A 23,033-nucleotide genomic window follows, 5' to 3' on the forward strand; every position below is an offset into this window, starting at 1 on the left:
GCACACCAGGCGTAGACGGGCTCGTGACGTGCGCCGTGCCACAGAGCGCGCTGCACGCGCAACAGACGCGCGCGAGGACGCGCTGGAGGACGTGGCCACCGTGAGTGGCTAAGCTAGGAAAGAGAGATTAGTTTCCTATTTATATTCCTTAAGTTTAGGAGTGATTGGTTGAGGCCTTGACCTTATATGCTGTAATCGAACAATGCAATTGGCAAGCAAGATTATTATCGTTTAATCTCCCTCTTCCTCTCAACCGCCTACGGCGGAGGGGTAAACCTCGCCGGAGAAGACGGACCGCGGCTACGAACTCCGTAGCCAAGGGCCAGCTACCCGAGGGCTCGACGCCCTTGACACCCTAGTCCTTGAAACAACTCAGAGGCTTTCTGGGTTTGACATGCTATTATAGATGATTAATTCAAAACTATGGCATCATCACTCGGCCTCTAAATCAGTTATTGAATAAGAATACTATATTTTAGTGGACTAATGTTGAGCAAAATGCCTTTGACTCTCTCAAAAAGGTCTTGGCCGTAGCTCAAGTCCTTGCCATGCCAGATTTCAGAAAGCCATTCATAGTTGAGCCTGATGCAAGTGATGTTGGCATGAGGGTTGTTCTCATGCAAGAGGGACACCCAATTTTCTACCTCAGTAAATCTTTCTATGGAAGGAACAAGGGCCTGTCCACCTATGAGAAGGAGTGTATGGTAGTATTTCTTGCTATAGAAAAATGGACACCCTATTTGCAGCATCAGGAGTGCATTTTGAGAACTGATCACAGAAGTCTTCTGTTCTTGACAGAGCAAAGGGCAACAACCAAATTACACCAAAAGGCAATGCTTAAGTTGATGGATTGAGCTTTAAGATACACTATAAGTGTGGCAGAACCGCCTAATCTAATGCCCTCCCAAGAGTACTTGTCTTTCATTAGACACTAAGTATACAAGAGAGTGCACTAAATCATGCTATTCCGTCGAGCACACCCCAAGGGAGAACTCAAAATTCCATATTTTTTCATCAGGATCATAAATGAGAGAATAAAGTTTACAACATTCTTAACCATTTCTTGCATCACTTTATTACAACATTAGAGTACTTAAACAAGTTGAATGCAATTGCGAAATAAAGACATTTTTACATGTAAAAGAGTTTATACATTTTAGATTTATATTTTTATCTTGCAGCGGAGAACAACATATGATCAGAATTACAGCGAAAATAAAGATTAATGGTGAATCATAAAACTTTTCTTCTAAAAACTTTTAGTGAGGGTTACAAATAAACACTACGGTAGTAGCGTGAAACGAATCCTCTTTGAGCCCACCAGGAGGTTTCCACATACAAAAGTCGTCTACCATCCATCGGTCACCTGCAACAGGGGGAATAAAACCCTGAGTACTCAGTTGTACTCAGCAAGACTTACCCAACAGGAGGAAAATAAAAGACTCTAAGGATATGCAAGGCTTATTTGGGTTGTGAGGTATTGCATCTGCGGAAGCATTACTAAACGTGCGTCCTTATATTAAATTTTATTAGCAGTCATCATTAGTTCATTAATTATCCATTCTATGTAAGCATCTATGCTACTTTCAAGCAGGTGGTAAGCAATCAGAACCATTTTATCACCTTTTAAGTTCCAGTTCTTACTATGGTGTTATACCATAGCCAAGTCGGTACCGTTTCACAGAAACGGTGATTCACGAATCAATGTATCATAGCTGGGTACCCCGAAACACACGCCCTGTTTGTACCCCAGGCACAAACGAGACCAACCCATTTCACTCCCGTCGAAGGGTTTAGGTCCCCGTCCAAACTTGGACTCCAAGCCCCTACACTTGAGACCCAGTCTCAGGATGGTGCTTAGACCTCCAACTTTCCCCGCCTTCAATCAGTCGGTCCGGAAAGAGCCGGAACCCACGACAAGAGCGCAACCAGCCTTCCCGCTCTCATAAGCAAGTATGTGCTCAAGATAATAAGTCTGTGACCTGACTACCGTCCATAGCAACAGACGATCCTCAATCGATACAGGCAGAACAAGTGCAATTTGAGCCTCGCTCGAATGCCTAACTAAGTCCAAATCCAAAGTACCATTTCGCCCGGTCTCCAATTATCCTCCATATATATATATATATATTCCATGTGATAGTAATATAATAACAACAATAATATCTTTCCTATATCTCGAGAGTGACAGGTAATCACTCGACTTCTACCGGATCCTATAGCATAGGGAGAGGCTATTCAGTAGCCAGCTACAAAATAAGTTATTTTGTACCCACCTCCATTTACGATAATTTTATATACTAATTTATGATAATGCCAATACATATTTACGATAGTTGGGTTACTATAACACATGTGGATATTTACCATAACGTTATAGTAAACCACTTAGTAAGGAGTTATTATAATCTTGTAAATTAATATAGTAATTATCGTAACTCAAAGTGGCTACAGAATAAGTTATTTTGTAGCCAGCTACAGGATAGTAGTTATATATATATATATATATATATATATATATATATATATATATATATATATGCAATTACTTCAACTCCTTAAAACTTAATGCACAAGCATAAAATAAAGTACAGAAGAATATGGGTTATGCACCGGGGCTTGCCTGGGTAAGATATAACCAAAGGTTTGCCCTCCATCATGGTGACATGATCATCAAGGTACCATCTTTTTCTGCTACCCCAGATGACTCCGGAATCTGTCGTTGTTCCTATTATATACGTGGATGCAATATAGATGCGTAATTAATCAACGGCAACCGCAACTCTTAAAATACGATTACGCCTCTCAAGCTAACGAGATAGCTCTAATAACTAGCATGCTAGGCTACGTATCCATGTTGCCGAATAAGGCGTTGTTTCTCGAAAAATGTTCGTTTTACAATCCCAGGGTGTTTTGGTATTTTATCGATTAAACTTATATATATTTGAACTGGAACTCATTTAGCTACCTTAGCAAATTGATTATTGTGGAGCTACAAAAATTACCGTGAGCACCTAATAATGTTAGGAGTTTACTGTGAAAGTTTCAGAGCCAGCACTATCACCACTTTATTATAACAATTCCTACAAGTTTATATTTTAATAATATTAAGCACCTAAAATTAATTAGATCACTCTTGAAAATACTTATGCAGCTATGTTAACCAATTATACTAGTAGATAGATCATGATTTTAGAAACCTAACGAATTTAGTTTAACAATTTTTTGGTTAACTACACAAATTTATATTGAATTTATAAGTTTACCTTAAAAACTAAATTAGAAAACGCTTTAGAAAAAGAAAAGGGCCGGTGGCAACTAATTCGGCCCAAAAACCCAGCATGGGGTGTGACTGCACGCGTTGCGACAGCCCAAGGCCGAGAGGCCCGCGCGTGGTGGCAGATTTGTAGAAAGAGCCCCGAGCTTTTAGATATTACTACAACTACTATGCGCACTATTCCTACAGACATCGGTTTTGCAAAAAAGCCCCCGAACTCTCCCGTCTTCACAACGGAGTGGTCCCCGTTGCCACCACGTGCGACGGCGCGGTGACCGTCGGCAAACCGCAGTTACGCCAGCCACTAGAAATGGTCTCCGGTGGCCTATGATGGCCGAGCATCTAAGTTACGAGACGGCGCGCTCCTAGAGACGGCGGTTAGAGACCTAGAGAGGCACTGTAGCATAGCCGACCACGGCGGCGACTGGGTTAGCGTGTTTCACGTCAGCGGCGAAGCCATTTCGATGAACCTAAATACTCACCAGATGATAGAGGTTGCGGGGAAGCAGAAAGGGCTTACCACGAAGCCAGTCGCACCACCGGTTGAGATGGGGAAAGACCGAGGAAGCCTAGCCACGTGCGCCCGCACCGCGCGATGGTGCTCCGAGGCGGACACCGATGCGACACCGCACCTTCGGCGGAAACCCAGGCCAATCTGACACGAGCACCAGCTGGAGGGGATCAAGATGAGTCTAGAAACACAACCAATTGAGTTTTTACCTTCGGGTCGTGGCTTACCCCCAAACCTCTAGTCGCGGCGGCGCTCGTGGCCGGCGGCGAGAAAAAACCAAAATTGGCTGCAGACAGACCACGGCTCGGCCCGACGAGAATGGGGCATCTAGCTAACTTCCCATGCTACTCACTAGCATGAGGAACTGGGCTAAGAAGCCATGAGCTAGTGATTATGAAGGAAGAGGCAAGGGTGCATTGCCACTGCCATGTTGTGGAGAGTGGCGACGGCTTAAGCGGCGCAGCCAAGACCCGACAAGAGAACGGCAGCGCAAGGACATGACCGCACGAGCGAGAGGCAGGAGACGCGTCGGTTAGTGCTCGGATAGAGCCATAAAGGTGTGCCCGTGTGCGGCCACGTGCAAATAGCACCGTGGCGTCACGACGCGGCAGGCCACACAACGACGTTGAGATTAGGGCGTGGTAGGTGGGTTGAGAGGTGGAGGGCGAGCGCTACAGTGGTCGAGGTGAATTGGAGGCTAAGGGAAAACGCCATGATGACTGAGCGATGGTAGCCGCAGCCTCACCTCGGCCCTGCGCGCAGCACAGCGGCTCGGCGTGGCTTGGACAACAAGAGGGCAGGGCGAGATGAGAGGCGCGTCACAGCGTCGTATTGGAAGGCGGCACTGGCCTGCAGGGAAAGGCCGTGACCAGTCGTGGGCTGAGCCGGGCGCCAGCTGCGCACGCGCACGAGGCGACCGTGCCTACGGGGCCAAACGGAGGAAACGGTGACACGCACGCTTATTAAAGCGGGCGAAAAACTACTAACTAACTCGATGAAGGCTCAACCAACTCCATGAAGCCAAAGTCGATACTAACACCTAGCTGGCGAAGCAAACCTCACATCCAGAGAGCGACCAGAGAGGGAGATAGAGAGGTGTCAACGTGGGTTCGTCACGCTGAGCGCTGGTTCATAAACGGAGCGCCCACAGCATGGTCACAGCGCGTTCTAAGGAAGTTTAGGAATTTTTTAAGAAAACACGTGCAACTAATAGTGCAAGAACGTGAAGCTAGTGTTTAAACATTTTAGTTTAGAATTTAAATGCCAAAATAGCATTGCCTACTATCCTTTACAGACTCCGAAAAGGACAAAGGTTCAGTTAGAACTAAACAACCATTAGCACTTTTGTCATAATTTTTAAGAGGCCTAAACCCTATCAATTCCAACCAACAAGTATTTCATGCAAAAGTCCATACTTCATACTAACTCATATGAGCAAAATGCTTAGGCACTATTTAACTATTTTGCTCAATATAATTCGTCAAAAATGACACTTTAACTACAATTTTAACTTCTTGCTGATTCAACAAAAAGTTCTATTTAAATTTTGGATTGGATTTTTGAGCTCCCAAAAACACTAGTTATCAATATTCACTTTCCAAAATTAATGTTGCATTCTCATCTTCACTATTTGCTCATCATCCTTACATAAGCGCCATACATAAGCCATATTTTATTTTTGTTTACAGAAATTATTTTCCGTACCAAACCATTGAAACTACTTATTTTATTCTTTTTGTTAGGATTTTCATTTCACATGTGTTTTAAAATCTTAAAACTCAAAAACTTATTTTGCTAGATTCTCTAAGGCCTTAACCTAGGTGGGTGTTACGATAAGCAAGGACACACTAATATAGATGCTGATGCTTTGTCTAGACTCTCTGATCCAGACTCTAATGTTTCAGCAATATCAGTGGGCTTAGTGTGAAGTAAGAGCTCCTGCCACACCTAACTTGGTGAGCTTAGTGTGAAGCGACTAATGATAAAGGGTATTGCCTGAAGGATGGTATTATCAGATATAGAAACAGAATTTGGGTGGGCACAAATGTAGTGGCACAAAGGCACATTCTCCAAGCCCTTCACAGCAGTGCACTGGGAGGTCATTCTGGAGTTAATGCAACTTATCAGAGTGTCAAATCCTCATTTCCTTGGCCCCAACTCAAAGCTATTGTTACTGCCTATGTTCAGGCTTGCCAGATATGTCAATAGGCTAAGTCTAAACATGTGAAGTTGCGTAGCTTATTACAGCCTTTGCCAGTGCCTACTCAAGCTTGGCAGTCAACAAGTATGGATTTTATTGAAGGCTTTCCAAAATCCAGTTCTGTTGATGCAAAAGTGGATCTGCAAACACAAAGGGCTAATACCCGAATCGATATCCAAAGCGTGCCAGTCGATTTGACCTGCTAATCGACAAGGATGAAGATACGAACACTTTGGTCCTGACAACAGCGATACGCCCGGAAGTCACGGCCAAGAGGTGCTCACGCGGAACTCGAGAATCGCCGAAGGTCGCACTGAAACGATGCAACTCGCCGAATCAATGAGAACTCGTAAAAAAAAGAAAAATATGCAAATTGACGAAGTCGCCGAAAGGTAAGTAGATGCAAATAGGAGTAAAAATTGGTTTTGATATTGATTGATCTATATTTTCTTACATTGCCCCTCACTCCATATTTATACCCTGATCTAAAGAGACACAACCGAACACAACTAGGACACTAAGCCCATATCTAAGGAAACACGTGACTCTTACATGAACCATACTCTAACAAATATAGAAAAGGAAATCAACTCCTATCTATTTCCCTGTCCGCCTTAATTACGATGAAAATCTCGCCATCTTCCTTCCCATCGGCATATCCCCTGTTTCATCGGTAGTAGTCTTCAAGTCTTCCTTCATCGGCATACTCACTGCTGCATCGGCAGTAATCTTCAAGCCTTCCTTCATCGTCATACTCACTGTTGCATCGGCAGTAGTCTTCAAACCTCCCTTCATCGGCATCGACAATAACACCTCCAACCTCATCGGCAACGCCCGAGTCTAAACCAACCTTTCCACTGACCATCACCAGCTATCGGCAACCATCTTTACAAGCTGGCTTTCATCGGCTATCAAAGTACACAGTAACCTTCCCCTCGCCGATTAGTCCACTCCGATCATTATCACGTACAAAAAAACGGTGTCAACACATGCCCCCCAATTTCGGAGTATAAAACCATTAATGCTCCGAAATTTACTCCAGATAACGCTTGCCTTTGCCTGATTACCGTAACTCATTCTCCAAGCCAAAACTTGATTTGTTATCAAATCCAATCAAATCTAATCTTGATTCACGCACTTCAGTAAATATCGCACAATCGCCAACCACTCTTGCCTTGATTATGGTTAAGATACCGAAACAATAACCCATCGGCAAGATCTTAACATGATAATGCTGCCATTTTCAGAATTAAAATATCCTGTATCGATATCCCTTCCAAGTCATGATTACTTGTTATCAACTCATCTGTACAATCCCCTGATTATCGCGCGAACAGTTACCATATCCATCTGAACCGCCTTGACCTATATGCGCGCGACATAGAGATAAGTCCAAAATACCCTTATTCCAGGCGGCTTATAAATAGATTTCTTCGGAACCCTCATTTTCTACCTTCAGCCTCCAATCCTTGGCATTCTCTCTCTCCGGCGGCGACTCCGACGAACAACTGCGCGACCTCAACCAACAAGAACCCTTCTCCGACGCTAACTTCAAGTCTCCGGCTCGTACCTCCACCTTCCTCAAGACAATGGCCATCAACTTCGACGTCCCCGCGGTTTGCTCCACTTCCATTACCTTTTACTTTGATCTTTTTGCAAATTCATTTAGTTGGTGATTTTTCCTTTCTTCTGTTCTCTGGATTCTATAACCTTAGGAACTGCGCAACAAATTAGTTATCCCAACCGATCAGCCGCACGTCCAATGCCTTGGACCAATGGGCAACCCAGATCCAACCGATCTGATCAATGCAGAGGTTAACAGAATCCCCTTTAGAGCCCAAAATTTCTCTCTGAATTTGTGGAAAGACACATTCCGATCTTGGCCCAAAACCACCAAAGGGTGGAAAGATTGGTACTTGAGGGTTAATAGATTGATGCAAGTATACTGGGCAGAACGAAGGTTAGACCAATGCATTAGGCTATCTATTGCCGATATGCAGAAAAATGAATCAATGATAATTGCAGCTGCTTATTTCTGGTCAGACACGACCAACACTTTTATGTTTGGACATGGCCCAGCTACTCCTACCCTTGCCGATATCCACATGCTTACTGGCTTGGACATCTCAACTGCCGATGAAGGCTCCATCTATGGTAGAAAGTCTGAATATAGGGTGAATACCCGCAACATCGGCGGTTGGACAGGATACATTCAAGAATACCAAAAGACCGGGACACTTAACCAGAGGGAACATGCCACATTCCTGAATATGTGGTTAGAAAAATTTATCTTCTGTGGTCGATCAGTAGGACAAACCAACGCCTTCCTCCCTGCAGCTGAACTTTTGGCTAATGGCGTAAGGTTTCCTCTTGGCCGATACCTTCTGAGCTCCACTTATCATCTTCTTCATCAAGTGTCTCAGAAACTTTTGCTTGGCGAACCCATCGGTAACCTGGGAGGCCCGTGGTGGTTTATCAACATGTGGCTGAATGCCCATATGCACAAACGTTTGCAATGGGACTTTTTTGCTCAACAATTCCCACGAGAAATTGCTGAAGACTATGTGCTTGGGGATGATGAATCGGCAACACGCTCACCCCTCAATTTTGGTGAAGCCATAATTGTCCTTCCTGGAACAGAAGCCAACGAAGACCAAATCGGCAGATTCTTTCAAAGCTTCTACAATGGTCTTTCTCATGATCATAGGGCCTGGGTGCCTTATATTGACGAAGAAAACAGATTCCCCCTTCTTTTCAACTTTGCCGATGACACTCTGAATCAAGATAATGAGCTCATGATGGCTATCATCACTCCCAGGGCAATTCCAGTAAACACATTCGGCAACGGGAAAAACACCAACATTACGTATGAATTTTACAACCCATCGGCAGTATCCCGCCAATTGGCTTTTGGGCAACTGCCAATCAAACTCTGCTTTGCCGATGTGATCAAACCCAGGGAAACAATCACCTGCGGAACAGATTGGAACAAGGTAGTACAACTCTCCCCCGATGCCGATACTACAGATGTTGATATATCCACCTGGACACCAATATCTTTCATCACCGAGTCATATAAGCAATGGTGGCGAGAGTGGAAAGAACAACTGTTCGCAACTTCTGCTCACACATATCGGCACATGATCGACCCTGAATATGCCATCCCTGACGACGCAGTAAGTTTCTTTTAACTCCCTTCTGCTTTTCCCTTCATATATCAGTAACTGATTCTCTTGTAACAGGTTAACAACCCAGCACCATCGGTGAGCAAAAGTGGGAAACCCTTCAATCTTCGGCCTGTTTCCCCAACATCGCCGATCGGCTACAACGCTCCCACCTTAGCCGCTTTGACCCACCAGAAGATTCGTACCAAGACCATCACTTCCAAGTCCAAATTGGCTACATCCAGGGCTACTCCATCGGCTGCTGCTACAACCTTGGTCAAAGCATTCAAGGTAACAACCTTGTTTATTTTTACTTATGCCGATCACAAACTGTATTAACCTTAATCATCAGGGGGTAAGAGCTGCTACTGGATCATCATCGGCAATTCCGCCGATATCAAGCACCACTTCTTTCGATGAACCTTCAGAGGTAGCTTCTTGACTTTACATTTTATCTGTTAAATATCATATCTTACACTTGTTTTGCAGCAACAATTGGGTACATCGGCAAACGTACCAGATGTCCAAGCTTCACAACCAATAAGTGTCGATGCCCCCCAGCCAATCTTTGCCGATGCCCAAGCAAAGCGCAAAGCTTTAACAGATACTGAAGCACAGCCAAAACGACAAAGGTCTATGCCGATCCCTACATCTGCCCCAATGTCATTGGTCATCATACCTCAAGAGCCCACCACCGATGAAGTCACAGAGGATATCCCATCGGCAAGCTCAGCCGATCCCCCACACGACATACTCCAGGTTGCTTCCTCCAGTCAAGCACAGGAAATTGCCTTGAAACAGGTAAACCGATCAACCTAGCTGATTTACAATACTCATACTTACCCTTAACTGATCTCCTTTTCTCTCTCTCAGGAACAAGATTCCCCGAACAGCCTATTTTCCTTTGCCATTGACATTTCTGACGACGATGGAGAGGAGACAAGTTCTTCCCTTGCACTGGGAACAATATCGGCAGAGACTAAATCCAAGTTGGAAACCCTCCTGAACTTGCTACAGCAAGGTACCGCCCAACTGGTAGATGACTCGGACCCCGCAAAGGCAATTTTCAAAACAATTCGTGGCCAGGTCCCTGCCGATGTTGAGGAAGTACTCTTCCCAGCAGCTCATTTAGAAAGCCGCCAACTGCAATATCAACGGGCTGCTCAGCGCATTGCCGATAGAGCAGCTCAAGCTCAACTCAAAGAAGAGATGCTACAACTGAAACAAATTGCTGATGAGAAGCACAAGGGCATCGTCAACTCGCAGACTTCGGGTGCTGCACTTAAGCAGAAAATCTTGGATTTATCAGCAAGGAAGATAGCTCTATTGGCTGAATTGAAAGAAGTCGATGCAGCCTTAACTCATGCTCAACAAGAAGAAAGCCAGCTACCCAATGCCATCAAAGCCCTTCAGCAAGAAAGAGATATCCAGGCTCGCAAAGCTTTAGTCATGAAGAAAAAACTCAAGCCTGTGGAGGGTGCTGCCGATGACGATATCAAAGAAATGGAGGAAGCCGACCAGATTCGCCTGCGTGCGATATTAGCTATCCAATCCTTGTTGAACTTGTAATCTTATTTATTGTATCGGCACTTTATGAGACATTAACATCCTTGCATAATTCTAGCCGATAGTACTGTTATCGGCACTTATACTTTTATGCATCTATCCAGATACTAGGGTAATATTTCTTTAAATATTTTCCATTTAACGCTCTGGGAAACACAACCCCTTCGAGGGTTTCTAAAATATATGCATTACCAGGAACAGACTGATTTATCCGATATGGACCTTCCCAATTAGGAGACCACTTTCCAAACTTTGAACTTTTAGTCCCAATCGGTAAAATCAATTTCCAGACCAAATCTCCATCGGCAAACTCCTTTACTTTCACCTTCTTGTCATACCATCTAGCTACTCTTTTCTTATTTTCTTCGATACTAACTAAAGCCCTTAACCGATGACCCGCCACATCTTCCAACTCATCCTTCATAAGAGTATTATAATCATCGGCTGTCAGCTGATTTTGAGAACGTATTCGTCTAGAGCCAACTTTAATTTCCCAAGGCAATACTGCATCGTGTCCATATACTAACTGATAAGGCGTTACTTTGGTTGCACCATGACATGACATCCGATATGACCACAAGGCTTCATTTAATACTGTATGCCACCTCCTAGGATTTTCTTCAATTTTGCGCTTAATGAGTTTGATGATCCCTTTGTTAGAAGCCTCAGCTTGACCATTAGCATGAGCATAATATGGAGAAGAATTTAAAATTTTAATTCCCATACCTACAACAAACTCATCAAATTCTCCTGATGTAAACATAGTGCCCTGATCGGTAGTGATAGTCTGAGGAATACCAAATCGGTAAACAATATGCTCTTTCACAAAATCAATCATATTGACCGATGTCACCTTTTTTAAAGGAATTGCCTCAACCCACTTTGTGAAATAATCGGTAGCAACCAGAATAAATTTATGTCCTTTACTCGATGGCGGATAAATCTGACCAATGAGATCAATAGCCCATCCCCGGAACGGCCACGGTTTGATTATAGGGTTCATAGCCGATGCAGGCGCTCTTTGAATATTACCAAACTTTTGACACCCCTGGCATCCTTTAAAATATTTAAAACAATCTTCAAGAATAGTCGGCCAATAGTACCCATTCCTTCTGATCATCCATTTCATCTTGAAAGCCGATTGATGTGCCCCACATACTCCTTCATGAATTTCACCCATCAAGCTTTTCGATTCATCATTGCTAACACATCTAAGTAAAACTCCATCTATAGTTCGATAATATAATTCATCATCGAGGAGCACATATTTGGTAGCTTGGAACCTTATACGTCTCTCAACCTTTCTATATGGATCCTTTAAATAATCGACAATCTCTTTCCTCCAGTCATCGGTATCAACTGCCGATGTTAGCACTTCCTGAATAGGCTGATACCCTGAAGCATGCTGAGCTAGTCGATTAGCTTCCTCATTTTGCAATCGGGAGATATGTTCAAGACGAAAACCTCTAAATCCTTTCAACAATTGCAAACATCTTTCATAATACGAAATCAAGGCTTCACTTCGGCATTCATAAATTCCAGCCAATTGATTTATAACTAGCATAGAATCACCAAAGATTTCAACAACATCGGCACGTATCTCCTTCAGCAATTCTAACCCTTTTATCAAGGCTTGGTATTCAGCTTGATTGTTTGTCGCTGTAGCAACAATCGGCAATGAAAACTCATACTTCCTTCCTTGAGGTGAAATTAACACAATGCCGATACCTGCTCCTTCACCACATGTGGACCCATCGAAGAAAAGTGTCCAGGGAGCAACCCCCAGAGAGTCCACTGTATTACAATGCTGAGTGACAAAATCAGCCATCACTTGCCCTTTAACTACCTTAGTTGATTTGTAACGTAGTTCAAATTCTGATAATGCTAAAATCCATTTGCCGATTCTACCACTTAATATCGGCATCGACAGCATATACTTGACCACATCGTCTTTGCATATGACCGTACATTCGGCAGATAACAAATAATGCCTTAATTTGACACAAGAAAAGTATAAACACAGACACAATTTTTCGATGGCCGAATACCTCGTCTCAGCATCCCCTAATCTTCTGCTCAAATAATAAATAACACGTTCTTTCCCTTCAAATTCTTGAATAAGAGCTGAACCGATAACTGTATCATCAGTTGACAAATATAACCTGAAAGGCTTCCCATGTTGAGGTGGAACTAGCACTGGAGGATTTGATAAATATTTCTTAATTTCATCAAGGGCTAATTGCTGTTCAACTCCCCATACAAATTCCTGATCAGCTTTCAATTTAAGTAGTGGGCTGAAAGCCTTGATCTTACCCGACAGATTAGATATGAATCTTCTAATGAAATTAATCTTACCGATCAAAGATTGTAATTCAGTCTTATTGGCAGGAGCAATCACCTTGTTAATTGCATCAATAGACTTCCTACTGATTTCAATGCCCCGCTGATGCACCATAAAACCCAAGAATTGTCCTGCCGATACACCAAATGCACATTTATTAGGATTCATCTTCAATCCATGCTTCCTTGTGCACTCCAGTATCTTTCGCAGATCGGCTAAATGTGCTGTGATATCTCCAGACTTAATCACTACATCATCAATGTAGATCTCCACTAATGTGCCGATGTATTCATGAAAAATAAAGTTCATAGCTCTTTGATAAGTAGCACCGGCATTTTTCAAACCAAACGTCATGACTATCCACTCGAACAACCCCACATGACCTGGACATCTGAAAGCAGTCTTGGGAATATCTTCTTCAGCCATGAATATTTGATTGTAACCTGCATTACCATCCATGAAGCTGATAATTTGATGTCCAGCCGCAGCATCAATCAACAAATCAGCAATCGGCATTGGATAGCCATCCATCGGTGTGGCTTTGTTGAGATTCCTGAAATCAATACAGACACGAAGTTTTCCATTTTTCTTATAAACAGGAACCACATTAGAGATCCACTCTGCGTATCGACATTGCCGAATAAACTTTGCTTCAATTAATTTAGTTATTTCGGCCTTAATGTCAGGAAGTACATTAGGGTTGCATCGGCGCGCTGGCTGCTGATGTGGCCGAAATCCAGATTTGATAGGTAACCGATGTTCAACTATCGATCGGTCTAATCCAGGCATCTCAGTATAATCCCAAGCAAAACAATCTTTATACTCTTTTAACAAATCTGTTATTCGCTGCTTACACTTGGAATCTAACTTAGCACTAATAAAAGTAGGTCTTGACCTATCGCCATCACCAATATCTACTTCTACTAAATCATCTGCCGATGTGAACCCTTGACCTAATTTTCCATTATCGGCAAACCTATCCATTAAAACTCTTCTTCAGAACCGACTGCTTGGATCGGTGGAATTTCATAATCAGCAACTCTAAGGAACTCTTTTTCCCAAGCTTCTCCTGATATGCATTTAGTTCGCTCATAAGTATCTGATTCTGCCGATGCGATGATATAAGAAGAATCACCAGGGACGACCTCAATCTTATCCCCAATCCACTGTACGAGGCATTGATGCATTGTAGAAGGAACACAACAATTAGCATGAATCCAATCCCTCCCTAGAAGCAGATTATATGCACCCTTGCCGTTGATAACAAAGAACGTCGTTGGCAAGGTTTTGCTGCCGATGGTCAATTCAACGCACACTGCCCCTTTAGCCGGTGACACATTGCCTTCAAAATCTTTCAACATCATATCGGTTTTGGTCAAGTCTTGATCTCCCTTACCAAGTTTCCGATACATCACGTAAGGCATAATATTAATCGCAGCCCCTCCATCAATAAGTACCTTAGACACAGGCTGCCCATCAACTCTGCCCTTCACAAATAAAGCCTTAAGATGCTGTCTCTCGTCATCGGTAGGTTTCTCAAAAACAGCCATCATTGGATCTAGTGTTAACTGAGCTACTTGATCAGAGAGAACAACTTCTTCCTCATTATCAGATAGTGCCAAAAACTCCATCGGCAACATGAATACCATATTAACATCTGCCGATGGACCCTTATTTTTGTGTTTTACCTGCCACTGCTGATGACCGGGCCTTTCATTGGAGGAATTTTCCTCTTGGTATAAATCCTCCTGACGCTCACGTTGCATCCTCCTTCTCTGCGTCTTTGTCAGACCCTCTGGGCACCATCGAGGAAACTTGGTTTTCCAAACCGGCTGATAACAAGTCCTAGTTGGTTCTACACGACGTATATTAGGGTCCCTGTAGAATATTTCCTCATCGGGAACTCTTGCGTTTGCCATCTCCTCAAGCTCCTCTTGATTCCTTGGAAAATATCCAGCGCGTTTACCAAGCCTCTCATGTACACTAAGTCTACCCCCCAGCCGATCATGCACTGATGCTCTGCCTCTGATCGGCTCATTGATAGACAAACCCTGATTACCAAGTTGAAACCTCCTTTCTGAGCGATTGACCCCGTAATAACCATTACACTCAGGGCAATTTTCAACAGTTGGCAATTTAATACCTTCTTCCCAGCAATGGATGAAAAACGGACATCTCCAATGATCTTTATGTCGATTCCATTCTTCCTGACGTCTCACTTCTTGCTGTTGTCGATATCGGTCATTACGTTGACGCCAACCCTCCTGCTGCCTTTGATGAGTAATCACAATGCCAGGTCGAGGAGGATTTTTGGAACTACTGCTTTCTCCTAGCAAACCCTTACTTTTTGCATCATCGGTAGTTATCCGATGTTGGGGGTCCACTGACGCGTTTTTCTCAGCAGCCTCTGACGTCAATACCTTGGTCTTTCCTTTGGCATCCAACATATTTGCTGGAAAAGGGTGTTGATCAATTTTCATCGGCTTCTGGGCCTTGGAAGTACCAAACTTAATTCTCCCAGATTCAATAGCCGATTGTAACTGTTGCCTGAATACCTTGCACTCGTTTGTACTGTGTGAAGTTGCATTGTGCCATTTGCAGTACAAGATCTTCTTCAGCTCTTCTGCCGATGGGATCACATGATTAGGTGACAGCTTAATTTGGCCCTCTTGAAGCAGAAGATCAAATATTTTATCGGCCTTGGTGATATCAAAGGTAAACCTTTCTGGCTCTTTTTGACCAAAGGGACATGATATCGGCTTTTTATTCTTAACCCACTCAGCTAAGCCGATAACTGGTTCTTCATCAGAGTCAGAATCTCCTACTTCTTCAACAAATGATACCTTTTTACTCCAATTCTTTTTAGGTTCAAAAACCCTAGTATCTTGATCAGAGATCCTTTGCACAAGATGACTGAGGCTTTCAAACTCCTGAGAAGCATATCTGTCTTTAAGATGTGGCAATAACCCTTGGAAAGCCAGATCGGCAAGCTGCCGATCATCCAGCACTAGGCTGTAGCACTTATTTTTTACATCTCGTAGCCTTTGTACAAAGCTTTCTACCGATTCATCATTACGCTGTCTCAATTTTACTAAATCGGTAAGCTTCTTTTCATGGATTCCAGCAAAGAAATACTTATGGAATTGTTTTTCTAGATCAACCCAAGTAATAATAGAATTTGGTGGTAATGAAATGAACCATGTAAATGCTGATCCAGACAAAGATGATGAAAATAATCGAACTCTTAATTCATCTCTGTTAGCTGCCTCTCCACATTGAATAATGAAGCGATTGACATGTTCCATTGTTGATGTATCATCTTGTCCAGAGAATTTAGTGAAATCTGGTACCTTGTACCGATTTGGGAGAGGAATTAAATCGTATGCAGGAGGGTATGGAGTCCGATAAGAATAAGTATTGACCTTGGGCTTTATCCCAAACTGATCCTTCATAATTTCTGCTATCTTATCGGCCCAAAAAGCATCAGCCTCCTGCTGACGAACTGGTTGAATTTCTACAGGAGGTGCCTGCTGACATCCCTCCACATATCTTTGTGGCCCACGATCTCCAGCAATCGGCATATTTGCCGTTACTTGTGGTCCATTAGCCTGTTGGAAAGGATTCATCGGCTGAGCTGCCGATGCTTGATTCTGGAAACCAGCTTGCATATGACCTTGTTGAATCCCTGCAACCTGCTGATTTCGCTGAACTGTATGTTGAACAGGTAACTGTCCTGACCAATCGTTATTAGAACTCATCGGTACAAAACTTACCGATGGCTGGTAATTTGCTGATATTGTTGGATAATTATAACCGGTTTGAGGCATGAACTGAACCCCAGTTTGACTCATAGCAGGGGTTTTCTGCTGCATCGGCAGTAAGCTCGCCGATGGACTTGAATTGAATGTTTGAACCATAGGCATCTGGAAACCTCCTGGAGTTGGTTGCACAGAAGTAGTTGCGGCATATTGAGGCACTTGAGCCATCGGCGAAACGGCCGATGGTATAGGAGCTTTTCCTACTGCATCAAACACTTGAGGTAATCTAGGATTGAAAGCAGATGACTCCGGAGGCATGCCATATCCCCACCAATTAGTAGGAATCTGGCTATTCTGAGACACAGGGCCTGACATAGCTGATGCCGATAGATCTGTATTAAGCTGAACTCGCCCTCCTGGTAGTACCTGATCTGATCGTATCGGTGTAGATTGAATATTAGGTGAGCCTGCCAATACTGGAGGGGAAGTAACTTCTGTACCCACAACGGCCGAAGGAGCCGATGGAGTTTTGACAGATGCCGGCTCTGGTTGATGATAGGCAGGCCCAACGTAATGTGGTGCCGCTTGTCCTTCTTTGAGAGTTCGAACCACAGCATTATGAACAGTATTGGACAGCACATTGGAATGATTAATCAAAGCATGATTTACTGCAGAATTAACCATCTCTTGAAGTTTACCAGGATTGGAGTCAAAGGTAACCTGCCGAGGCAACGGCAAATCTTGCTTCTGGATGACTTGTCCACTCTTGTTCAAGCTAAACGATCTCAGACAAAGCTGCTTGTATTCTTCTACAGCCTTTTCCATAGCCTGCCTCTGTTCTTCCTTGAGATCTTCTTCTGATACTGCGATAATGTTCCCTGAATCGATCTCGGGATTGAACATATTGATTGATTGGTCCCACCGAGCGTGCCAAAAGATGTGTTGATGCAAAAGTGGATCTACAAACACAAAGGGCTAATACCCGAATCGATATCCAAAGCGTGCCAGTCGATTTGACCTGCTAATCGACAAGGATGAAGATACGAACACTTTGGTCCTGACAACAGCGATACGCCCGGAAGTCACGGCCAAGAGGTGCTCACGCGGAACTCGAGAATCGCCGAAGGTCGCACTGAAACGATGCAACTCGCCGAATCAATGAGAACTCGTAAAAAAAAAGAAAAATATGCAAATTGACGAAGTCGCCGAAAGGTAAGTAGATGCAAATAGGAGTAAAAATTGGTTTTGATATTGATTGATCTATATTTTCTTACATTGCCCCTCACTCCATATTTATACCCTGATCTAAAGAGACACAACCGAACACAACTAGGACACTAAGCCCATATCTAAGGAAACACGTGACTCTTACATGAACCATACTCTAACAAATATAGAAAAGGAAATCAACTCCTATCTATTTCCCTGTCCGCCTTAATTACGATGAAAATCTCGCCATCTTCCTTCCCATCGGCATATCCCCTGTTTCATCGGTAGTAGTCTTCAAGTCTTCCTTCATCGGCATACTCACTGCTGCATCGGCAGTAATCTTCAAGCCTTCCTTCATCGTCATACTCACTGTTGCATCGGCAGTAGTCTTCAAACCTCCCTTCATCGGCATCGACAATAACACCTCCAACCTCATCGGCAACGCCCGAGTCTAAACCAACCTTTCCACTGACCATCACCAGCTATCGGCAACCATCTTTACAAGCTGGCTTTCATCGGCTATCAAAGTACAGAGTAACCTTCCCCTCGCCGATTAGTCCACTCCGATCATTATCACGTACAAAAAAACGGTGTCAACAAGTTCATATGATGTGCTCCTGGTAGTCATTGATACATTTTCCAAGTATGCTCATTTCATCCCACTATCGCATCCATACACTGCTTTGTAAGTTGCTCAAGTATATCTGAATAATGTTTACAAGCTGCATGGGTTGCTTTTTGACAGAGATCGATGTTCACAGCAAAGGTGTGGCAGGAGCTCTTTTGAGTGTCTGACACACAACTCCAGATGAGCTCTGCGTACCACCCACAATCTGATGGGCAGACTGAATGCCTCAATCAATGTGTTGAGGCCTTTCTCAGATGTACTGTGCACTCTTGTCCTAGGCTATGGGGCAAGTGAATTTCTTTAGCAGAGTGTTGGTATAATACAACATTCCAATCTGCTATTGGGAGGACACCCGGCCCTTTGAAGTGTTGTATGGGCATCAACCAAGGCATTCGGGTATTCTCAATCCTCAAGAATGCTTAGTCCCTAAACTGGAAGAATGGATTACTGAGAGGAATTTGCTCACACAACTAATTCAGCAATAGCTGTTGCGTGCCCAATAAAGGATGAAACTGCAAGCTGATCAGAAACGATTTGAGTGAGTCTTCGCAGATGGGGATATGGTCTTTCTGAAACTTTAGCCTTACATTCAATCATCACTGGCTGACCTGGCACCAAGAGGTAACAACAAGCTATTATTTCACTACTATGGCCCATATAGAGTGTTGCAGAGAGTTGGATCTGTGGCATATAAGCTGGATCTTCCACCTCAAGCCAAAATCCACCTTGTCATCCATGTGTGCCAACTGAAGAAACAAGTGCCACCGCAAGTAGAAGTTAATACTGATATAGAAGCCATCCCAACCGACTAGTCCTGAAGAACAACTAATGCATCTACTGATTATGGACAAGAAATTTGTTGGCCATGGGGATCCTTTGCTCCGCGAGTCAACGTCTAGTGGGAGGGGCTTACTCCAGCTCTTGCAACTTGGTAAGACGAACAGGATCTTCGTCGGTGTTTCCCAGGCGCATCAGCTTGGGGTCAAGCCGTGACTCAAGGAGGGGGCAATGTCACGGACAAGGCCTGTGTGACGTCACCATCTTCATGTGGGTAATGAACTCTTCGATGTGCTGCCGAGTCATGTGTGCTGGGCCTGCAAGCCCGAGAAGTATGGCCCAAGTGGTCTATAATGCTGAACCCGCCTCGGAGTATAATAGGGGGATAACGACATCCGTTGTTGGAAGGAATAACAGAACTCAAAATTTCCCCCAAACCTTCTCTGTTCTTCCTGAACCCTGTTCTTCTTCCTCCTCCATTTATCCAAATTCTTGCTCATTTCTGGTTCGTGAGATCTGTGATCATAACAGTACGGTCCCCGCTGGATTGCATTGGCGCTAAGTGACGGTAGAGTGCCAAGGGGGCGTGTTTCGATCTCATAATCTGAATCTTAGTTAGGGTTCATTCGGTTGCTGGGAAACCATTTCCTAGAACGATTCCTTCCAGGAATGCTTGGCTAATTTATATAACGTTTGATCAGCTGGAACAATTTCTAGGTAGATTCCGTAATCGAACGGGCCACACAGAAACTAGATTCTGCATAAAAAAATGCTGGATGTTTCTCATTGTCATTGTAATTAGTATCTTTACATGCTAAAAATCTCCAACAAGTGTTTGGATGTCATTCTCATTTTTAATATTTTCTAAAAAATGGTATGGCTAGAAATGAACGTGGCGTTGGTATTCTAGGAACTTCGATCAAGAAACTATGTATATATACAGCTAAAAACAGAGAGAAGAAAACATGCACGGCCAAGACCAGTTCAAGTGTTGAACGCTGCAGCCCACTTGCTTCTCCAACTAGTTATCTTGCTCAGCTAGCCCATGAGGTCCCTGACAGCATAGCGGATGGACATCCTACACAGCCACCGCAACGAGTCCCCACCTCGGCCCCGTCTTGCACGACCGTCATGGGAGGGTGCTCCACTTGATCGGTGACAACCGGAGAGGTGCGCGCGCCACGCAGTGCACGGAGAGCGTCAGGTCCGCAGCCCTCTATTTGCTACTCCCTCTCTCTTCGTTAAGTGGCAAGCCGCCACGGAAGATGCCTATCTCTTCTCTCGATCTGGCCTCTCACAAGTCAAAGGTCCAGCCACGGTTCCACTTGTCTTCCATACATGATAGATCTCGACTCGACTAGCTTGAATAGGAGAAGAACCATCAACGACGTGTGTCCAAACTAACACCAGTGTACGTTTCTTCGAACTCCACTGTGTTGTTTTCATTTGCTGTTTTTATTCCGAGTTCCGACTAGCCATTTTAGAGATCAATGTTTCACAAAAAAAAAGTTTTAGCCACTATTTGTTTCTAGTTGCCTACAATTTGTTTGATGAATTGTCTGGCCAGAGAGGAAGTAATTCCTCCAGAGGGCTCCCTCGCGTCACTCTCAGGAACGACTCAGGGGGTGGTGGTGGTGGTGGTTAAGGTCGAGATGACGACTAGGTGGGGTGAATAGTCGTTTCTAAATTTAATTGCACCGGCTAACCGAAACATATATGAAATTAAAATAATTCGGTCTAGCCAAGACTATAACCCTCTATCAAAGTTCACAAGCACCTTATAAAGATCCTAGTTATGCAACAACGGTGTCGGGCTAGATAGAGCTTATCTATCTAATTCTAGGAGCAAGGTTACACAAACCTATACCACTAGTATTTCAAGTAACAAGGGAGCTCCTACACATGCTAGTAAGCAAAAGCACAAAGCCAACTAAGCTCATTAGCAATGCTCAATAACAAGGCAACCAAAGCCAAATTAGAGAGCGTAAATACTTAGCTACACAGTCTAAGCAATGTGACTAACAATGTTACATAAACCAAATTAGCCACGCAAGAGAGCTACTTCTATGTTACACAAGTAAGAAGGTAACTAGTGAGTTACACAAGCTAACTAATTACAAAAGCAACTACACAAGCACAATGTATATGAAAGTAATCACTAGCTTGTGTAAGGGGATTGCAAACCAACGGAAAGAACAATGTTGACACGGTGAATTTTCTCCTAAGGTTCACGTGCTTGCCAACACGCTACGTCCCCGTTATGTCGACCACTCACTTGGTGGTTTGGCGGCTAATTGGCATCACCCGCCAAGCTCGCACGTCGAACACCGCAAGAACCTACCCCGAAAGTGAGGGTAGCTCAATGACACGCTCAACTAGAGTTTCTCTTTGCGGCTCCCGCGGGGCGAGCACAATGCCCATCACAAAGCTCTTCTCCGGAGCACCGCACAAGCTTCTTGCGGGCTTCGACGGAGACCACCACCAAACCATCTAGGAGGTGGCAACCTCCAAGAGTAACAAGCACCACCGGCTTGCAACTCAATCACCTAGTGCCACTCGATGCAACCTCACGATGCAATCGCACTAGAATCGCCCACTCACTCAATCAGATGATCACTATCAAGCTAGAGTGAGTTAGAGAGATTCCAAGCACCACCACATAAGCCACCAAGGCTCTAGTGTGCTCAGCCCTGCTAAGCTTGCGGCCAAAGGCCGACCACCACTTCTATTTATAGCCCCACGGGCTAAAATAGCCGTTACCCCTTCACTGGACGTTTTTCGGGACGACCGGACGCGCCGGTCATATCGATCGGACGAACCCGGTCCAACATCCGGTCAATGGATGCACGCCACGTGTCACCTCCGTTCAATCTCAGTTGCTTGATCTCAACGGTCAAGTGATGATTGGACGCAACACAGTGCCAAGACCGGACATAGGGCCCCAGTGTCCAGTCACTTGCAGTAAGGTTCCGGTCACGACCGGACGCGTCCGGTCACGCCCGACCGGACTTGCCCCACGTCCGATCACTCTCTCTCTTCTCTATGCGCTGCCACATCAGCATGATTGGACACTGAATAGTGTTCAGCCAGAGTCCGGTCGCCTGCATTCGGTCACAGGTCGAGAGTACCACTTTCTTTTATAATTGACCGAACGCTATTCTCCAAAGTTCGGTCACACATGACCAGAGTCGCTCAGAGTCTGGTCAGTCTCGGCTGACTGACCGACGCCTAGGTTTAGCCACCGGATGCGTCTGGTCCCATGAAGACAGCGTTTGGTGCACTCTGTGAAACCCTGTCTTTTCTATACAGGGCACTGGTGGCACTGTCAGATTGTCCGCACTCTACGGGCGGACACTCCGCCGGTGAAGTTACGAATCCTTGCTCCCAAGTGCTAAACACAATGTGTATCACCTTTGTGCATGTATGCTAGCATATTTTCACAAACATTTTCAAGGGTTAGCCACTGAACTTGCCACGCCACTCGATCCTAGCGACGATGCAAAGTTATATCACTCGAGTGGCACTAAATGACCGATATGCAAACAAGTTTGCCCCTTTTGATAGTACGGTCATCTATCCTAAACCTGGTCATAAACTTCTCT

Source organism: Miscanthus floridulus, chromosome 14 (genome assembly GCF_019320115.1).
Source record: "Miscanthus floridulus cultivar M001 chromosome 14, ASM1932011v1, whole genome shotgun sequence".
NCBI lineage: Eukaryota > Viridiplantae > Streptophyta > Magnoliopsida > Poales > Poaceae > Miscanthus > Miscanthus floridulus.